Genomic DNA, 19,767 nt, shown 5'->3' with positions numbered 1-19,767 from the left:
TTTCCTAACATGTAAAGATCATCAATTATTAGTTATTATATTGTCTGTTCGTCACTTTTTATCATTTCACCTAATATATATAAATGTTTAAATTTCCATTACATTGTTGTTTTAGCTCAAATGTAGTTAGAGAAATGAGATAAATGATAGCTTAATAGCATAAGTTCTGGCACGGGGCAAAATTGCGACCATATTTGGCATAAATTCTTGCTTGACGCGCTTAGCATAATTTAGCACAAAAAACGGTTGGTAACAATGGTGACGCCACTCAGCATTGTTTAAAGTCCACAACTAATGTTTTACAAACATTCAAACATGTGTCGTGTCTTGTACACCTTGCGCGCATTTCGTTTGCTTTTTTGGTGATATCAACTCTATACGCAGTTACCTTTTGATTCATCATGGGTCCCAACATTACTACTGGCTATCTATTAAAGAAAACCTTTTGCTATTGTTTAATCTCTGAAATAATGGAAAAGTGTTTACATGGCATCTCGCATTTTCCTTCTTCAAAATGTTTCTGGCATCTCGCATTTTTCCTTCTTCAAATGTTTCTATCATTTCCAACTCCAAAATAAACCTTAAGTTTCGTCTATCCTCTCCTCTGCATGAAAGTGATGAGCGAAAAAAAGATTTAATCAAGCACCCTTGCTTGATTTTTTTTTTCAAGCGTAGACATATTCTAAAACCATGCTCACACTTGAGGCGCACGTTTCAGTAGCAAATGCAATACGCATTTTAGTGTTAGGTTTGGAGTGAAGGCATGTTACGTACGTAGGTACATGTGCGGTTCGGTAGTGAATGCAATCTTTAAGCTTTGTTAAGCTTTCCGGTAAAGAATGAAGTTAGTCATAGTTTATATCAGAGAAGCCACTATGCCATATTAAGTGCGTAGTAATTAAGAAAATTAAGAAGAATCTTTTATGTCGTACTGTAATACGTTAATGTTTACGTGTAAGATTTGGTAGTGAAACCAGTTACATACGTAACATGTTCGGTTCGGTAGCAACGCAATCTAATTATTAGCTTTTTAAGCGTGCCAGTAAAGAAGAGGTTAGCCTTAGGTTAACTTAGAATCCGCTACGGTATACATTAATTATAGAAATTAAGTAGATTCTTTTATGTCTACTGTAAAAATACGTCATTGTTTACGTGTGAGATTTGGTAGTGAAACCACTGTCCACATACGTAACGTGTGCCGTTCGGTAGCGAACGCAATCTTAATCTTTGTTAAGCTTGCTGTAAAGAGGTTAGCCTTAGCTTAATCAGAGAAGCCGCTTTAGGTATAGAATAATTTATAGAAAAGTTAAGACGATTCTTTTATGTCTACTGTAAAAAGACTCAATGTTTACGTATGAGGTCTGGTAGTGACACAGTTTACATATGCAACGCGTGCGCGGTAACGAACGCAATCTGTATGCTTCGAGATGCTGGTACGTAATGAATATAGTAATTAAGACATTAAGAAGATTCTTTTACTTATGCGTACGTATATATGTACCATGCAGTACCATATTAATTGTCAAAGTCCAATAAGCTTGAATGTCCTTTTTTATAAGGAATTTATGAAACAAAAATCGTTAGTATCATAACATTACATTTACTGAAAGATAATTTTCAAGCGATTTTGTATACAGTATTGCAGTCGACTCCGTAAAAGATTTACCATAAATTAATATCGAATGTAAATGTTTCTAGGCTTATAGCGAGATATGGTTTCTTTACTACCATAGTCCCGATATAAAGCCACCAAGGGCTGCGCTATGGTTTGTTACATCCTTAAATGCCGACTTACTGTAGGCAAATTTTTGCAAGTTTTTTATAAATATAAATTGGGTTTAATTTTAATAGTTTATTAATTTACTGTAATAATTAGACTTGCTTTTCATGTTTTTATTATGTTAGCAACACGTTTTATTGCCTACCCACTACACTACGTTCTACTTACTATTACCTAGGAGTAGCCTATGGATCTTGGTCAACAATCAGTTGGACACAGGCTAGTTTTTCTTTTATACTGTATATTATACATTTAAAATTAAAATATACGTTTTAACATGACAATTTGTCCGAAAATTGCATTTTTCCTAACTATACAAACCTGAGGTCCTTTAACAATAGGAAGTAGCTAGCGGCAGCTGGAACGGTCGTAAGCTTCGAAACAAGGGGAGACGGTAGTTAACTGCTTGTCCGATCGTCGCGCGCCGCGCGACTGGAGGTAAACAAATCACTTTTGCTTTGGCCCATGCAAAATACGCAGAGAGGGGTGGCATGAGGAGGGACTTTATGTTAAAGGACCTCAGGTTTGTATAGTTAGGAAAATGCAATTTTCGACAAATTGTCATTTGTTTCCGATACGTAATACAAACCATCGGTCCTTTAACAATAGGAAGACTCACTTCTTGGTGGGTGGAATCTGAGTCTTTTGATGAACAGACTGGTGTTCGTCCATCCCTGGAATGCCTCCCTGGTCGTAAGAGCGAGGGAGGGATCCAAGCCTCTGTCCGATTGATCGGGGTGTGCACCGCAGGATCAATGGTCAGACCTCTGGGCCGAGTACTAAGAGAGAGGCAAGCGTATCTCTTCGTACCAGCATTGTAAGAACTTTTTCCTTTACATGAGCAAATGTAAAGTAATGGGTTTGTCTCATGTTGGCATCCACTTTCTCCCCCTTGTTGGAGAAAGTGGTGGATATTTACTCCTATCTCTAGTTAAAGAGATAGGATGGAGCTCTGTTGAATAGCTTACCTGCATCGGACTCCTTTCCAGCAAGGTAACGACCGTATCCCTCTGCCCACAGGTAGAGGTAGAAAAAGATGGTGAAGAGAAGCCAGTCACTCTCCTCAGTCACTCAGTTCATTCTCACAGTCATAACCAGGAATCGATGCTGTTCTGCCTGCTCGGGTGCTGGTTAAGCTTAACACAAACGTGTTGAGCAGCCACCGGACAGGTCCAGGGAAAAAAGTATCCAAGGACTTGTGGGCAATATCCCGAAGGTAGAATTGGACGTGAAGGTGGTCTGGTTGGCCCAGACACCTGCCTTCAGGACCTGCGCCACGGAGAAGTTCTTACGGAACGCTAAGGAGGGTCCGATACCTCTGACTTCGTGGGCTTCTCGGACGGAGCGTACGGATGTCGTCGCTACCATCAGCTTCGTACGCTCTCCTGATCACCTCACGTAGCCAGAAAGAAAGCGTGTTCTTGGAGACTTCTTTCTTGGTGACCCATGTGCTAACGAAGAGGCGTCGACACTCCAAGGCTGAGATGTCGAGTTCTCTTCAGATAGCGCCGTAGCGCCCTCACAGGCAAAGCAGTCATCTCATCCGATCGTTATCTGTAAAGTCCAGCAGGGAGGGGATCGTGAAAGACTCGAACCTGTCGTCAGGGATCGAACGGATTCTGAGTCTTAGCTACGAAGTTCGGGACGAAATCGAGCGTCACAGATCCCAGCCTCTGGTATGTTTAACATCATAAGAAAGGCCATGTAGTTCCCCTACTCTCTTCGCCGATGCCAGGGCCAGCAAGAAGAGGGTCTTGAGGGTCAGATCCCTGTCTGACGACTCTCGGAGTGGCTCGAACGGTGTTCGAGTCAGACTCCTAAGGACGAGAGTCACGTCCCACGCAGGGGGGCCTGAGTTCCTGGGTGGGCAAGACCTTTCGAAAGCTCCTCATTAGCAAGGATATCTCGAACGAATTCGTGATGTCCATCCCCTCAGTTTTAGGACGAGAGCCAGAGCGGCTCTATATCCCTTGACTGTGGGTACTGAGAGGAGCTTCTCTCGGCGAAGAAAACACGAGGAAAATCCGCTACCTGCTGAAGAGGTGGCTCTGAGAGGAGACAAACCCTGTCTACGATCACCAACCACAGAAGACGGCCCACTTCCCTGGTACACAGCTGCAGAGGACTGTCTGACGTGTCCAGCCATCTCTGTTGCTGCGCTACGAGAAAAGCCTCTCGTTCGCAAGAGATGGTGGATAACAGCCAGCCGTGAAGTTGAAGGGACTGGATACTGCGCGGTGGTACGTCTACGTGTGGCTGGGCTAGAAGGTTGTGCCAGTTGGGTGAGCTCTCTCGGTGCGTCTGCAAGAAGAGCCAGCAGGTCCGGATACCAAACGGCTTGCGGCCGTTTGGGAGCCACCAGGATCATTCTGAGATTGGGAGTGACCAGCGCTCGACTGATCACTTTCCGAATCAGACAGAAGGGAGGAAAGGCGTAAGCAAAGAGGTTGTCCCAGGGGTGTTGGAGAGCGTCCCTCTGCAGCTGCCCATGGGTCCGGCACGGCGAGAAGAACACCTGGATCTTCCTGTTGTGCCGGGTGGCGAACAGGTCTACGACCGGTCGCCCCCACAGGTTGAAGAGCCTTTCCGCCACATCTTGGTGTATAGACCATTCGGTCCCTATCACCTGATTCCCGCACGGCTGAGCTTGTCTGCTACTACATTCCTCTTGCCTGGAATAGTAGTTTGCTGACAGCTCTATCGAGTGAGCCGTGGCCCACTCGTGCACCTGCACCGTCAACTGATGGAGCGGAAGAGACACTAGCCCCCCTGCTTGTTGACATATGCCACTACTGTGGTGTTGTCGCACATCAACACCACTGAGTGTCCCACCAAGGAAAGCGGTCCCGAAACTCTTGGAGAGCGTTGAACGCCGCCTTGAGTTCCAGGACATTGATGTGAAGGTGCTTCTCGTGATGGTCCCACACACCTGCAGTCAGCAACTCTTCCAGGTGTGCGCCCCATCCCTCGGTCGATGCGTCCTGAGAACAGAAGGCATCTCCGGGGGGGGGCGGGGGGGGGAGGTGCGTATGGGCACTCCTCTTAAGAGGGTTCTTGTCGTCGAGCCACCAGGCTAGGTCCTGCCTCACCTTGTCCGTGATAGCCACGGGAAAGAAGTAAGGAGGATCCTTGGCCTGAGACAACTCTTCCCTTAGCCTCCACTGGAGAGACCGCAGGTGAAGACGCCCGTGAGGGACTAACTTCTCGAGTGACGACAGATGGCCAATCACGACTTGCCATTGCTGTGCTGCCTGTTCCTGCCGCGACAGGAACCGGCCGGCTGCCTCCCTTGAATTTGCTGATACGCAAGTCTGCGGGAAAGACTTGCCCTGCTACCGTATCTATCAGCATACCCAGGTACTTCATCTTCTGCTTGGGTTCGAGATCGGACTTCTCGTAGTTTATCACGATCCCCAGATCGCGACAAAACTTGAGGAGTCGATCTGTCCTGTAGCAACTGCGAGCGGGAGCTCGCCAGGACCAGCCAATCGTCGAGATACCTCAGAAGACGTATCCCGTTCGAATGGGCCCAAGCCGACACCAGAGTGAACACTCGCGTGAACACCTGTGGGGCGGTTGAGAGACCGAAACAAAGTGCCCTGAATTGGTACACCGTCCCGTCGAAGATGAAGCGGAGGTACTTTCTGGAGGACTGATGGATGGGTATTTGAAAATACGCGTCCTTGCAGGTCCACCGAAAGCATGAAATCGTTCCCCCTGATCGAGTCGAGCACTGAGCGTGCCGACTCCATCGTGAACCGCGTCGTGCTAAACGAAGCGGTTCAGGGGAGAGAGGTCTATCACCAGGGCGCCAGCCCCCCGATGCCTTCTCCACTAGGAAGAGGCGGCTGTAAAAGCCTGGTGACTGGTCCTCCACGATTTCTACAGCTCGTTTCGCCAGCATGGTCTTGATCTCCTGTCGAAGAGCGTTGTCCTTTGCTGATCCCCAGGACATAGGTCTGTAGATGGACCGGTTTGGAGATGAGGGGGGCGAGACTCGAAGGGTAGTAGATATCCCTCCCGAAGGACGTCTACTATCCAGTTCTCGGCGCCGTAGCGCTGCCAAGTCGCCCAATGGCTCGCCAGGCACCCCCCCACTTCCGGCAGCAGTGAGGGGGAACGCCGTCCCTAGCGTTTTCCCCTCCTCGTTCGACTTCTTTCCAACACCTCCCTCCGGGGTGGGGAAAGGAGGGCTGGGAGGAGGGCTGGTTGCGGCCTCCTCTCGCCAGAAGTCGAAACAACTGGAGTCTTCACACGGGGCTTGGACGGTGCAACCGTCTTCGCCGCCGTGGAAGCGCTAGCCAAGCTCTTTGGTTTTGGCCGCAGTTACTCGAGGTTGCCCAGAAACCTTCGAGACTGCCTGGTGGACTAAGCGTCACTCCTCGTCAGTGCGCCGCCGTTCCACCGCAGCGTCCACCATCTCTCCAGGAAAGAGAGCTGGGGAACTCCCTAAGAGGTCCATTTGTTCTTAGCCCCCGAGTGCCGCCTCACGCCCAGCCCCCTTGGTCACCGGGTAAGGACTGCGTCCCTACGCCGAGAACCAAAGTTTGGCCCACAGGTTAGCAGTTTCTGATGGGCGGAGGTAAGAGATTGCTCTTCCTCCAGACTGGCACAGTCTCCTAAATAAAGAAGCGTCGTCTTCGGAGAGCAGAACTCCCGGGACGGGCCGGCCGCTACCTTGGATATTGTGAGGGACCACAAACATCCAAACCAGGAAACTGCCTGGAATGCTGCCATAGCGGTAGATTCCAGGGCAAGTGCCTCCTGCTGCGAGAACCATAGGTTCTCCGCACAGGAGCTGCTGCAGGGACACACCTGGAGTCAGCCTCGCTAACTCCGGGTTAACCTGTTTCGGCAGTATCGGGTCTTCTGATGGCACGTAGAAACGCCTCTGCCGCTGTAGAGGAGGAGGAAGCAGCTTAGAGGGACCGTCCCCGGATTTTAGCGAGTCCTCCCGTCCTGAGACGAGATTCTCCACCTGATCCAGGACTGAGTCCAGCAAGCTCTGATCGTGGCAACCCCATCATCATTTTTGGGCTCCCTCTTGGGACCCCAAAATGACTCGAGCCGGGACGTGGGCTCTGATGGTGGTAGCGGCGATCCTTCCGCGAGGCCATTATGCAGACGCATCAGCTTAATGACTTCCGCGAAGTTCCTCTGTATCTCGGGCGTACAGCGTCCTGTGGAGTAGGACCGTCCAGTCCCTCCAACAGAGCATATCCCTCGATACTCCTCCTTCAGAAGGAGGAACAGCGACAGACCCCTGACGGTCGCCTCCAACTACTTGCGCGTACGTCCTGGTCGGTCCTAAGACCGTGCCTGAGCCGTACGGCGTCTAGCCGGGTCACGAGCGGCGCACCTCTCGTGATCGCTCCTTGGTACCTCGCTCCTCCCGGTATAGCCCGAGGAGGTTGAAGGTACAGGAGAGGCAGACCTGACGCTCCCCCCACGCTCGCTGGCAGGACCAGCGTGCGTAGAGGGCTGCTGCCGATCGTCAACCCGCGGTGACGGTCTAGCAGCAGGCCTAGCGTCGCCGCTCGCCTGGGGCGATTGGCTCGGCTGAGAACGTCGAGACCGCTCTCTAGCGTCAGGCGAGCTGCCGCTGGTCACCGTCTCCGCCCGGTCCCATCGGGGAGCGGCGGACGGTGACCTGCTAGGCTCCCTTTCGCGTCTAGACCCGGTCAGCGTCCTCTCGGCGCGTCAAAAACCGCTGGTACCAGCCGTGGCTGGTACCGGCGGCCGTGGGGACTCCTTCCTCGCCTCAACCCGTGGCCGGTCAGTGACCGTCACGTCAGCCCGAGCAGCCGGTTGGTCGCTGCGAGAGCGTCCACTGGCCTGGCGAGAGTCGTGTGCACGACTCTCGCCAGTCTTCTGCTCCGTGCCGCTGTCTTGACGGCGAGCGAGCTCGGTCGTCGAAACTTTGGCTGGACGGTCCTCTTTAGAAGAGCGTCCACTCGGTGCTTCTCGCGAACGAGAAGCAGCCGAGACGGAACCTGGTTTAGCGGCAGAACCACTAGCACCAGGTGAGGACGCACCAGCCGAAGCTGATGCACCTCTGGTCCCCGTCGACTTCTTCTTTGCAGAAGAAGCGACGGGCCCCGCACCCGAAGGAACAGGAGGACCAGCAGAAGAGCTCCCCAGCTCGCCTGAGCGAGCCGGGCCCTTAGAAGATCCGCGAAGAGTCTCTTAGGGGGGGAGGAGGCAACCTTCTTCTTCTTCGGCTGTTTGGCCTTAGAAGTCGAAGGGGAAGGAGGAGGCAGCAGACGACGAAGAAGACGATGAAGACGATGACGACACCTTCTTCCTCTTCCTCTTCTTCTTCGCCAGGCTCCGCAGGACAGACGTCAGGTCTTCCATCCAGGAGGGAGCCGGGGCAGTTGCCGAAGCAACAGGGCCCGACTGCACCTGTCCGGAAGGACCTGAGACTGTTACAGCAACACCAGCAGCGGGAACGGCAGGAAACAGGTCCGGGAACAGCAGGAACAGCAGGAACATCTGAAAGGAATGTACCTGAAACGGAAAGAGTCGCTGGAGCGGCCACAGGTACGGCAGGCACGGCAGGTACTAAGGGAGAGCCAGGCGTCCTGTCGACAGTCACCGACATCCGTGGCACTGGCGGCAGGTCCAGGGGGGTACTCTTGGGGCAGCGGAAGTCCGGGGTCGGCAAAGGAAAAATCCAGGTGGTGGGTGGCATCGTCCTCTTTGGAACGGCGGCAATTGGTTTTTGTACTGCCACCGTGGGTGTCACCGACATTAGTGAGGCGTATATACAAGATGTGGTGGCATCTCATACGCAGGGGTAGTTAATGTGGTCGTCGTGGTGGTCACCGCACCATGAGTGACCACGGCCGACCCCGCCAACAACGCTGTAGCACCCCTGGATGCTGGTCACTCCCTGCAGTCCCAGCGACTCCCACACCTGTCCCAAGTCGTCCTTCGCTGCTGGCACACCTGCGGAAGCAACAGTCGGGTTAATAGGAGGGGCTTCCCCGCGCCTGGGGGGCGAAATTCCCCCCCCCAGAGCGGACAGAAGACCCCCCCCGAATACAACTGTACGTCCGGGTAGCGGGCGCCCTCCTCCACACTCGACGGATCGAGAGAGGAAAAGGACTCCGCTACCCCCCCCGCAGGGGAAGGCGCAAACCGTGGGGGCTGGCCGGGAGGCAGGAAAGAGGACGAAGTGTCCGTCACCAAAGGAGTCACTGGACTTTCCGATGACTTCTTGGCCGGCCTAAGTCTCTTCCTGCCCTCGTACAGCACCCACTGCGCCTCGGACCAATTCATACAAACCATACATGGCTCGTTGCGGAGCACTCTCGCCTCGACAACGAGTACAAACCTCGTGGGGGTTCCACCTCCACAAAAGACCTGAACCCCCCACATTTACGTCCCTTCCAGCCCGGGACACACTTACGGGCGACTGGAGGGCGCGGTGAAATCTCAATATCCTCTAATTCACTCATTGCAATCAATTGAAATAGAGAAAAAAGTACTTACTATCACTCCTGATATACAGAAATAGAAAACAAATACTCAAGGATGAAGCAAACGACAAGCGGGCAGAGCGATGGCGAACACGTCCTTCCCACACACGGCCGAAAGCAAAAGTGATTTGTTTACCTCCAGTCGCGCGGCGCGCGACGATCGGACAAGCAGTTAACTACCGTTCTCCCCTTGTTCGAAGCTTACGACCGTTCCAGCTGCCGCTAGCTACTTCCTATTGTTAAAGGACCGATGGTTTTGTATTACGTATCGGAACAAATTATATTTATTTAACTTTTAACTTATTTAATTGTAATTTGCATGTAATGTATTGTATCAAAAGGCAAGGTTAGGGTAATAACTGATGTCAAGAACGATTAATCCATTTTCAGTTATTTCTTATGGGAAAACAAAATTGATTCAGTTCTCGAAATAATCGAATTTCGACGCTCCTTCTGAACGAATTATCGTCGAGAACCGAGGCTCTACTGTATTTTGCTAGAGACTTTGAATTTGTTTCAAGATGAAGATAAATGACTGAATATTACTAGACTGTAAGAGTTTAGCTTACAATTTGCGTTTTTCGACCATTTCGGTAGAGTCAAAGTTGACTGAACGTGGTTTTTTTTTCATTTATCGTGATTTATATGCAAATATTTCGAAAATGAGAAAGGCTACAACCTTTAATTATTTTTAATTGTATTCTACATGAAATTGCACACATTTTCATATATAAAACTTTATGTAACGGCTAATTTAAAATGGTGCAAACATTACCACAATCGCACGTATGATTTTTTCGGAAGGGTTACCGCGCGGACCGTAAACCGAAAATGTAAAAAGGTTTTTTCATAAATTCACCATAAATCGAAATATTGTGCTAGAGACTTCCAATTTATTGCAAAATGAAGGTAAATGCTTGAATATTACTAGAATATAAGCGTTTTAGCTTACAATTGCGTTTTTTGACCATTTCGGTAGAGTCAAAGATGACCGAAGGTTGAAATTTTGGCAATTATCATTATTTATATGAAAATATCTCAAAACTGATAAAAGCTACAACCATGGGTTGTTTTTAGTTGTATTCTGCATGAAATTGCGCACATTTCCATATATAAAACTTTATATAACGGCTAATTTTAAAATGGTGCAAACATTACCACAATCGCATGTATGATTTTTTTCGGAAGAGTTACCGCGCGGACGTAAGGAAAAGGTTTTTTCATAAATTCACCATAAATCGAAATATTGTGCTAGAGACTTCCAATTAGTTGCAAAATTAAGGTAAATGATTGAATATTACTAAAATATAAGATTTTTAGCTTACAATTGCCGTTTTCGACCATTTCGGTGGAGTCAAAGTTGACCAAAGGTTGAAATTTTGGCAATTATCGTTATTTATATGAAAATATCTCAAAACTGATAAAAGCTACAATCATGAGTATTTTATTGTTGTATTACTATAAAAATGCGCACATTTTCATATATAATACTTCATGTAACGGCTAATTTACAATGGTACAAAAATTATGTCAAAGTGACAAAATAATTTCCGAGATGTGTCACAGATACTTTTTAGTGCGGCAAGAAAGAAATTCGCGCTTGCGCGCCTGCGTAACGATTGTAAACAAAACAACACCTTGATCCGTGAACTCCCAGCATCACCCAAGGCGCGTGATTCAAAAGTTTTAGGCTGGTAGGCCTATAAGTATTTTTCGCAAATTTAAAAAAAACTTTTGTAAGTCGACGTAAAATACGTCCAGTCGGCACATGGGAGACAAAAAATGTCGACGTAAAATACGTTCAGTCGGCGTTAGAGGGTTAATTGTTTACTTTACTCATTATTTAGTTTAACTTTACTTCAAAATGTTTATTTAATTCATGTCTATTATCCCTTTTTTGCAACCAAATTAACCCCCCAAAATTATAAATATTTCGGATGTATACTTACGCGAGGAAAAATGACTCATCGTTGCCAATCTAGTGGAGCGTCACCCATACGCCGATGCATTTACAAACTTTTCCATGAATTCTAGTTGTCATAGTAGTGCAGTAATGATAAAATTGCTGTAATATGTATATATGCTACAAATAGATACACTAATTTCACTTATTTCCCCAGTTTTGTGTAAGTCTTATACCCAGTTTGGAGGGTAAATACATACCAATTGACAACACTGATAAACAATTGAAGAGCGCAAAACACCGACAAAGAATGCTGTAGTCCCCTTGAATAAGTACGAATAAGTGCTGGTAAGAGGTCGGGGTTACAATTGTTGTGATGAAAGTGCCCAAGCGTCTATGGGTACAAGTGGTGTGCGGATTAAGCACAGGAAATGGGAAGTTTGTTGACACAAGCGACTCCGCAAACATCGAGATGGTGTCAATCTTCTAAACTTTTTTAATCGTAAGTAAAAATTTTGAAAGCGATTTGAGGTTGTGGGCACTGCATTGGCCACCCTTTTCATTAACCTCTGTTTGAATCTTAAAATATGGCCTTAATTTCTAACTTTGGAGAAAATACTTACTTCGAAAGGAGAGTAGAGGTCTTGAGCTCCTTCTCTCACCACTACAACTCGTGACCGATGACCATCTCCGGTGTCTGGACGTGTTAAAAGTACTTTTTCGGAGGGTGGCCTAGCCGTGGTAATCGGTGAGTTGGCCAGTCCACGCGGTTGTTTACCCTACGCAATGCTACTTTAATGTAGGGCTACGTAGGGTAAAAAACCGCATGGTACAGGGGTGGACCATGTACGATCAATGTGTACAACCCCAAAAAAAGTACATTCTTGTTGGTGAGAAACGGAGCTAAAGACCTCTACTCCGGTGTCAGGACGCGTTATTATGTACTTTTCTAGGGGTTGTACACATTGATCGTACATGGTCCACCCCTGTACCATGCGATTTTTTACCTAGTAGGCTAGTATTGGGTGAGAAATCAATTTAGGTTGGGTTAGGAACGTAACTAGTGTCAGATTCAAAGCACACATTGCAACAGAAAAATCATATTTACAAGTCCCAAGTGCGATAATACCTACCTAATTTGAATTGAAATTCTACCACCAAATTTTCATCTTGGGTATGATGGCTCCTCCTAGATATTCTATCCTACCCTCAGCCTGACATCTAACTCTTGCCTAATGGATCTAATTTACGGCCAAAATATCAAAATACATACCAATGAATCCACTCTATCCCTTTTCTAATGTTTGACATTACCTCAAAACCAATGAATGACAACAGACGTCACTTCGATGTCAAATCAAAAGGCCGAAAAGGTAATAGTAGTAGTAGGAGGAGGAGCAGACTTTAGAACAGCTCTCCCTTCTGTCGTTTTAGCGCAGTCATGATAATAGTAGTGCTGTAGTATTTTATGTAGGTTTCTCTACAGTCATCAACTACGTAGCCATATAGGCAAATTTGCAGTATTGTATATGAAGATGAAAGTACTATAAATGCTATTATCAAGACTTATCGCACCTTTCACCTATATGAGTAATTTCCAAATTATTCTTTTTTATATATTTTTTATATCTGATTCAGTAATTCATCTCTTGTTGCCATACTTATTAAACCGTCATTTTTTGTAGTTTTTTTCTAAAGCTATAATGAAACGCTTTTGCACGCTATTTCTATTGTCATAATTCAGTCTACGTTTGGGGTGTAAGGTGTCGATTTTGTGATGAACGTAGATTTTATTAGTGTAATGGAAGGACAGTTAATCTCCTCAATGACAAACTCGATAAAATAGTTAATCTCTTCCATTGGGAACTCTTTTCAAAAGAGAAAGTATGCAGAGGTTAATAATACTGAACATAAGACTTCTCTAAGCTTGGACGGTGTCAGAGCAGAGGAAGTTAGATTTGCTTGGCATATTTTCTTCTTCAATGCTTCACATTGATGAAACTGTTTACTGCCGATAAAGAATATTAATTACTTAACATGAAATATTCATAAAACTGTTCAAACAATATGAATATCTAAAATAGGCATGACATCCACCGCAAAACTTCACAAAATAGAATATAATACTCCCAATGGGGTTCTTGCTAAAATACACCACGAAGTAAAAACGCCAATGCTGCGAATACACTATAGGCCTACAACAAACAAAAGAGAAAATTTAAAAGAAAATAAACTGGGTAAGAAACTCGATCGTACCAGAGAACGAAGGTAGATAGTTATATAGTACAGAGGCACTATGATGAATGGATATAGACGCATTCCAGTGAATGAGACTATGGTCAACGCCATCGGTACGCATTGACTGCAGTAAATCCATGAACGGTCGGGTTCATACCGTTAGGCCTATCATCTGAAAATGACTTCCCATGCCGGGAATCGAACCCGGGCCTCCTGGGTGAAAGCCAGGTATCCTAGCCACTAGACCACATGGGATAAAGTTTTAAACAGAATGAGAAGTTTTATCAGAGATGTGAATCGATTAATAATAAACGGAAAGTGCCTCACTACGATAGTAAAAGAGAGGTCAGACTTTAACTGAAAAGTAAGAATAAATTTTGTGAAGGGCACAGTGATTATTATCTACTATGAATCCTTTCATATGTCAGTTCAGATAAGACATGGAAATTCTCCCCATTCTTGAAGCTTATCTGAACTAATCTCTCTCTCTCTCTCTCTCTCTCTCTCTCTCTCTCTCTCTATTACTCTCTCTCTCTCTATCTCTCCTCTCGTCTACTCTCTCTCTCTCTCTCTCTCTCTCTCTCTCTCTCTCTCTCTCTCTCTCTCTCTCTCTCTCTCTCTCTCTCTCTCTCTCTCGTATATTTATCACACAAACACACACACACAGCTACATACAAAAATGGAGGTCGCTAGGTATAGGTAGCTAATGCACCTACCTATATATGGAACTCTCCTTAACCACAGTAAAACAAATTAATGTAAAAAATTAATGACAATTAGTGTCAGTCCTTCGCCCATTTTATGAAATATTTCGGGTACTTGAACTTCTTTGAAATGATGAAAGAATACAATGATAAAAAAAGGAAAATGAATCGTGTATGAGTTTTATTTTATAGGCACCCCTTATTTATCGTTTTCTATGAAAGTTTAAGGACATAACAGAAAACTATCACATGTTAGACTTAATCATCTTAGGGGATACTACTTTAAAAAGAATTTCCCCAGACACTTTCACCATTCTTGTTGTTCTTATCAGTACATCGTATAGTTTTAGCAAACAAAACAGGTTATTGGGGGAGAATGTATATTATCCCGAGTATGTGACTAATTATTCTTGAGTAATTCAATGTTTTTATGTTATAACATTGTTTCGTAAATCTCATTAGATTCAACATGATGCATATTGTAAGAATATTTATGATTATTAAATGTATAGCACTTATATTTTTTATTGTCCTTTAAATTATAATCTATAGTTTAAGAATTAATACTCTACAGGTGTTTTAAGGTTAAGATTAACATAGGTTACCGTCTTTACAAGATTCCCTGGGTACCCCTCTTACGAAATCTGTAAATGCAATCGAATGACATTTCTCAAGAAGTAGAAAAAGTATATTCTTGAAATACCGCCACGAAGAAAAAAAAAATATATAGGTTCCAATTAGCCTCAGATATCTTAAAGACATCGGGGGAATATTCATCGGAAGTCAGCAACAAGCGTTAAAAAAAAAGAAAAAAAAACTTAAATAACAACTGATTATTTTATATCACCATTTTTCACTAACTGATACTTAAGGCTTAACCATATTTTGGTTCACTAAAAAAAATTGTGGTTCATTAAGACAAGAGGAATGAAATTCTAGTGTCGTTTTACAGCTCGAAGTGTCAGGTCATATGAAGCTTTTGAACAGACGATACTGAAATAATTATCACCAAGAATATCGTCTGTTATCAACACTCCACACTATAAAGAACAATTCCAAGGCCATAAATTCAAAATTGTAATTGAGAAACAAACGTCTTACTATTAGAAAAGGCTGCAAAATTAAAGATCAAGACTAAATTTGGTTTATTTACATTTCTGACTCGAAGCGATATTTAGTAAAGCGTCAGAAGGTATATAACTGGAGGAGAAGTGATTGAAAAGGGTAAAAATACGTATTTCTCCATGTCTGCAGTTATAGAGAATAATCTAGGGCCTTTCTTCTCAAGGTCGACCTCAAGGAGCCGACTTGGTCGAGGCGTGCAAAACGACGGGCGTGGATTCGACGAATTGGGGGGAGACCGAGGTACAGGTGATCTCGTAGGCGGTCGCAGCCTTCAGATCGGTGAAGTTTGCCTGATGGAGTCTGTTGCCGCCGAAGTCAAAGGTCATCTCCGACTTATCCTCCACGCATCGAGTTCTGTACAAGAGGATGGGACACCTGTCCAGGTCGTCGGGGTCCTCAAAGGACACGTAGATTACGGAGGACGTGGTATCGAGGATCTCCACGTTCTTCGGCGGGCTGGGTGCTGTAAGGACACGACAGATATTGTTTCCATTCCTTTCTTTAATACTGAAATAAATATTGGAGTTTATGCTCTTCACGTAAAGTATCTACTTGTTTTCATAACTATTAAGGCTTGATAGATTCATAATCCATACCTAGCATTGCTGAATAAATGGGGATTTATTTTTCTTTTGATAGATTCATAATTCATACCTAGCATTGCTGAATAACTAGGAATTCATTTTTTCTTCTGATGGATTCATAATTCATATCCTAGCATTGCTGAAAAACTAGGAATTTATTTTTTGTTTTGATAGATGCATAATTCATATACCTAGCATTGCTGAATAACTATGGATTCATTTTTTCTTCTGATGGATTCATAATTCATATACCTAGCATTGCTGAATAACTATGAATTCATTTTTTCTTTTGATAGATTCATAATTCATACCTACCACTGCTGAATAAATAGGAATTTATTTTTTCTTCTTATGGATTCATAATTCATATACCTAGCATTGCTGAATAACTATGAATTCATTTTTTCTTTTGATAGATTCATAATTCATACCTACCACTGCTGAATAAATAGGAATTTATTTTTTCTTCTGATGGATTCATAATTCATACTTGGCATCGCTGAATAACTTGGATTTCATTTTTTTCTTTCTTAATAAGATATTTCTTTCTGCATTTTCCTTTATCCCCTCTTAAATCTTTCTAATGATCGCAATATTCTTGGGGAGTTTTAATTCCAAGTCAAAGGCCCCTTTGGCGGGCTTGTTCCATTTGAATAGGGTTCATCTTCAGAATATAATGATAATGATAATGATAATGATAATGATAATGATAATGATAATGATAATAATAATAATAATAATATGAAGGAAAAGGAATAAACGGCTGTTTTCTTTCTGATGTCAGAATAACGAAAAAAGTTTTAACATACTTGATATAATCCTTGATTTGATTTATGAAAATTCAGCTACAGAGCCAAGCACTTGGATACTTTCAGCCATCCAGTGCTTAAGCCTTAAGACATGAACTTTCAGCCATCCAGTGCTTAAGCCTTAAGACATGAACTTTCAGCCATCCAGTGCTTAAGCCTTAAGACATGAACTTTCAGCCATCCAGTGCTTAAGCCTTAAGACATGAACTTTCAGCCATCCAGTGCTTAAGCCTTAAGACATGAACTTTCAGCCATCCAGTGCTTAAGCTTTAAGACATGAACTTTCAGCCATCCAGTGCTTAAGCCTTAAGACATGAACTTTCAGCCATCCAGTGCTTAAGCCTTAAGACATGAACTTTCATCCATCCAGTGCTTAAGCCTCAAGACATGAACTTTCAGCCATCCAGTGCTTAAGCTTTAAGACACGAACTTTCAGCCATCCAGTGCTTAAGCCTTAAGACATGAACTTTCAACCACCCAGTGCTTATGCCTTAAGACATGAACTTTCAACCACCCAGTGCTTATGCCTTAAGACATGAACTTTCAGCCATCCAGTGCTTAAGCCTTAAGACATGAACTTTCAGCCATCCAGTGCTTAAGCCTTAAGACATGAACTTTCAGCCATCCAGTGCTTAAGCTTTAAGACATGACAAGAGGGTGATGGAGCGGTTTGACAGAAAGACTGTAACAAGAAAGAGAAGTGGAGATACAGTAAAAGGCTAAAAAAATAAATAAATAAATAAATAAATAAATAAATAAATAAATAAATAAAGTTGGTGAAGATAGGGACTTGAACGACGCTGCAAACAACGTTCAGTAATGCCTACAGTGCACCACGTGTGTGCACTGAAATGCACTGACGATCCTACCCCATTATGGGGAATTTTTTTTTTTTTTTAAGAATCATTGTTTTTTTAGACAGAGGAAACATTCAAGCGACGTAAAGATTGCTAGAAGCCGCCCGTCATTTGGAGCATAAAACCAGATATTCCTCACTTTATCAAGATACTTGATAAACCACAACAAACTAAACGATAGACTCACTGCAAGAATTCGGCTGCCGGATGGCTGTTACTCCAACAGCAACCAAAAACAGCACCAAAAGTACTTTCATGATTTCGAAGGTAAAACTGCGTCTAGTGTCACGTCGGAAGAATGCAATGCTGCACCAATGCTGTTACCTTAAACAACTTATATACCCAAGAATTGAGTCTGCTCAGACATTATCAGACGATAATGTGAGAAAGCTCTGACTGCAATCCAAATGCGAAGTGTAGATAAAGTTTTTTTTTTTTTTTGTGCAACTGTAACTTGAAGTGGGTGGTATATGAAAAAAAATCTCTGTAATTAAGAGTAAAAACAGGCGAAAGGTTCTACCTGTAATTCTCATGAGCAGGTGTTATATGAAGAGTTGGCCAATAAAAAGAAAATGTTAATTATTGGAATTTGCTTATTTTTATTGATTTTGTTCGTAAACAATTCCTGATTTACTTAGTTTCATTTATGATGAAAACTAATGCTCAGCCTCGTCTGTCTGTTAAAACATTTACGCTATAGTCATTTATTCTTTTTTTCAGTATAATCATGAAATATGACTTTAGGAAGATTAAATGCTTGATTAAGCTTCGCAAAAAGAGAAAATTTTTGTCAGGGGTCGAAAAGCCGAAATAAAGGAGAGAAAATCACAAGATGACCTGAGGTATGATATACTGATCCCGGGCTCAATCGAGATCTTTTTCTTTTTCTTTTTTTGACGCAGGTAGACTTCTGGGACGGAATTTCACTGGAGTTGAATCCATTTCGCCCTGAGTGGTTCCAGGAGGGCATGGATTCTCGTGTGTCATATCCGGTGTCGATGCAAATCATCTCCTGGAAGCTGGTTCAAGTCACTCAGTGCGCATGCTCGTATAGCCTAGTCGCTACACCTGCCTTCTAATTGTGAGAAAACTTCTTCACATACAAGATATGTGACACAAGCAATAAACTGCCATCAGAAGCTGTAAACAGCAAGAGTGTGGAAGAAGAGTTTTAAAGAAAGCTAAACAAAGTCATTAGAAGGACACTGTGAATGCACAGTAAAACCTGCTCCTACAGATAAGTGAGCACACGATGTCTCCTCGGATGGACTAATATGTCTTTGAGACATCCTAATCCTTGTAACTCCTAGTAATTCTCTCTCTTTCTAGCACCAATTTGTTTGCTCTCTCAAAATGGATCGTTGATGGCCTTGGTTGCCGAGCAAATTGCTCCCATTCAAGGGAGCAAATTGGAAAGCGAAAAGGACTCCTCGCTCGTTGTGTGAGGAAGAACGCTTCCCACCAACAAATTGTTTTTTGGAGATTGACCCGCACCTTTTACGAAGCACCCAATACTAAAACATTCTTCCCCACTGAACATCGCTTTACGTCATCATCGCCTAACCGTCACTTTTTTCTTGCATAATCTCCCGCCATGTTTCCACTCTCAATATAAATGGCATAAGCATATAGCACCACCTGGTGAAACTGCTGTCATCATTTCAGTCTCTTACTTTCATGCGCTGTATACGCCTAACGTCAATTTTCACTTGCTTGGGGAGTAAGCCTACAAACTACTTTGTTGTTGTTGTTCCTCTTGCTGTTGTTGGGGGTTAGGAAAGGTCTATGGAGGAGCCTAAAAAGGCCTTTAAAAGGTGTTTCGCGCTGAGTTAAAGATACGGGAATTTTAGGATAGGATATTTATGATCTATTTATTAGAATGAAAATCTAAAATATAAATAATGAAATAATGTGCATGTTAAACAGTACAGAACAATTAGTTCTAATAAAATACAGCATATTTTGCGTTGGCGAAACAACGCGCTATTCGACCGTCCATTTTAGCACGTGCCCAGCGTAAGCTGGAGGTCGAATCACGCCTTGTTAAAAGCTTATTTTAAAGCTAGTATCGATAAAAGAAACAATTTTCTGTTAAATACTTGCCATTGCTTTCACTCCTATGTGGTCTAGTGGCTAGGATACCTGGCTTTCACCCAGGAGGCCCGGGTTCGATTCCCGGCATGGGAAGTACTTTTCACGAGGAATTAGGGCAGTTCAGGTCATCATTGTTGACGTTTCAGGTCAGTGACCTAAAGGGGCACATGGAGGTTTTTCGATTGCATC

At 44.0% G+C, this 19,767-nt stretch overlaps 1 protein-coding gene and 2 non-coding genes across 12 annotated transcripts in view; 1 reads left to right on the top strand and 2 right to left on the bottom strand.

The window, feature by feature from the left end:
- The window catches only part of LOC135224677 (serine/threonine-protein kinase prpf4B-like), a 282,228-nt gene that overhangs the window by 44,194 nt on the left and 218,267 nt on the right, over positions 1-19,767 (bottom strand). The window contains exon 1 of one of the 10 annotated variants that reach the window (XM_064263920.1): positions 12,482-12,630. The exons of 4 other annotated variants lie outside the window; for them this stretch is intronic. The gene's annotated coding sequence lies outside the window, so the exon portion shown is untranslated. 5 more of the 10 variants (XM_064263919.1, XM_064263921.1, XM_064263925.1 and 2 more) reach the window with 5 other exon arrangements.
- On the bottom strand, positions 13,589-13,660 carry Trnae-uuc (transfer RNA glutamic acid (anticodon UUC)). Its single transcript has one exon. It is a non-coding gene; the product is annotated as a tRNA-Glu (tRNA).
- Positions 19,600-19,671, top strand: Trnae-uuc (transfer RNA glutamic acid (anticodon UUC)). Its single transcript has one exon. It is a non-coding gene; the product is annotated as a tRNA-Glu (tRNA).

Source organism: Macrobrachium nipponense, chromosome 12, assembly GCF_015104395.2.
Source record: "Macrobrachium nipponense isolate FS-2020 chromosome 12, ASM1510439v2, whole genome shotgun sequence".
Taxonomy (NCBI): Eukaryota; Metazoa; Arthropoda; class Malacostraca; order Decapoda; family Palaemonidae; genus Macrobrachium; species Macrobrachium nipponense.
The sequence above is the reverse complement of the archived record's forward strand: the minus strand, read 5'-3'. Positions and strand labels throughout refer to the sequence as shown.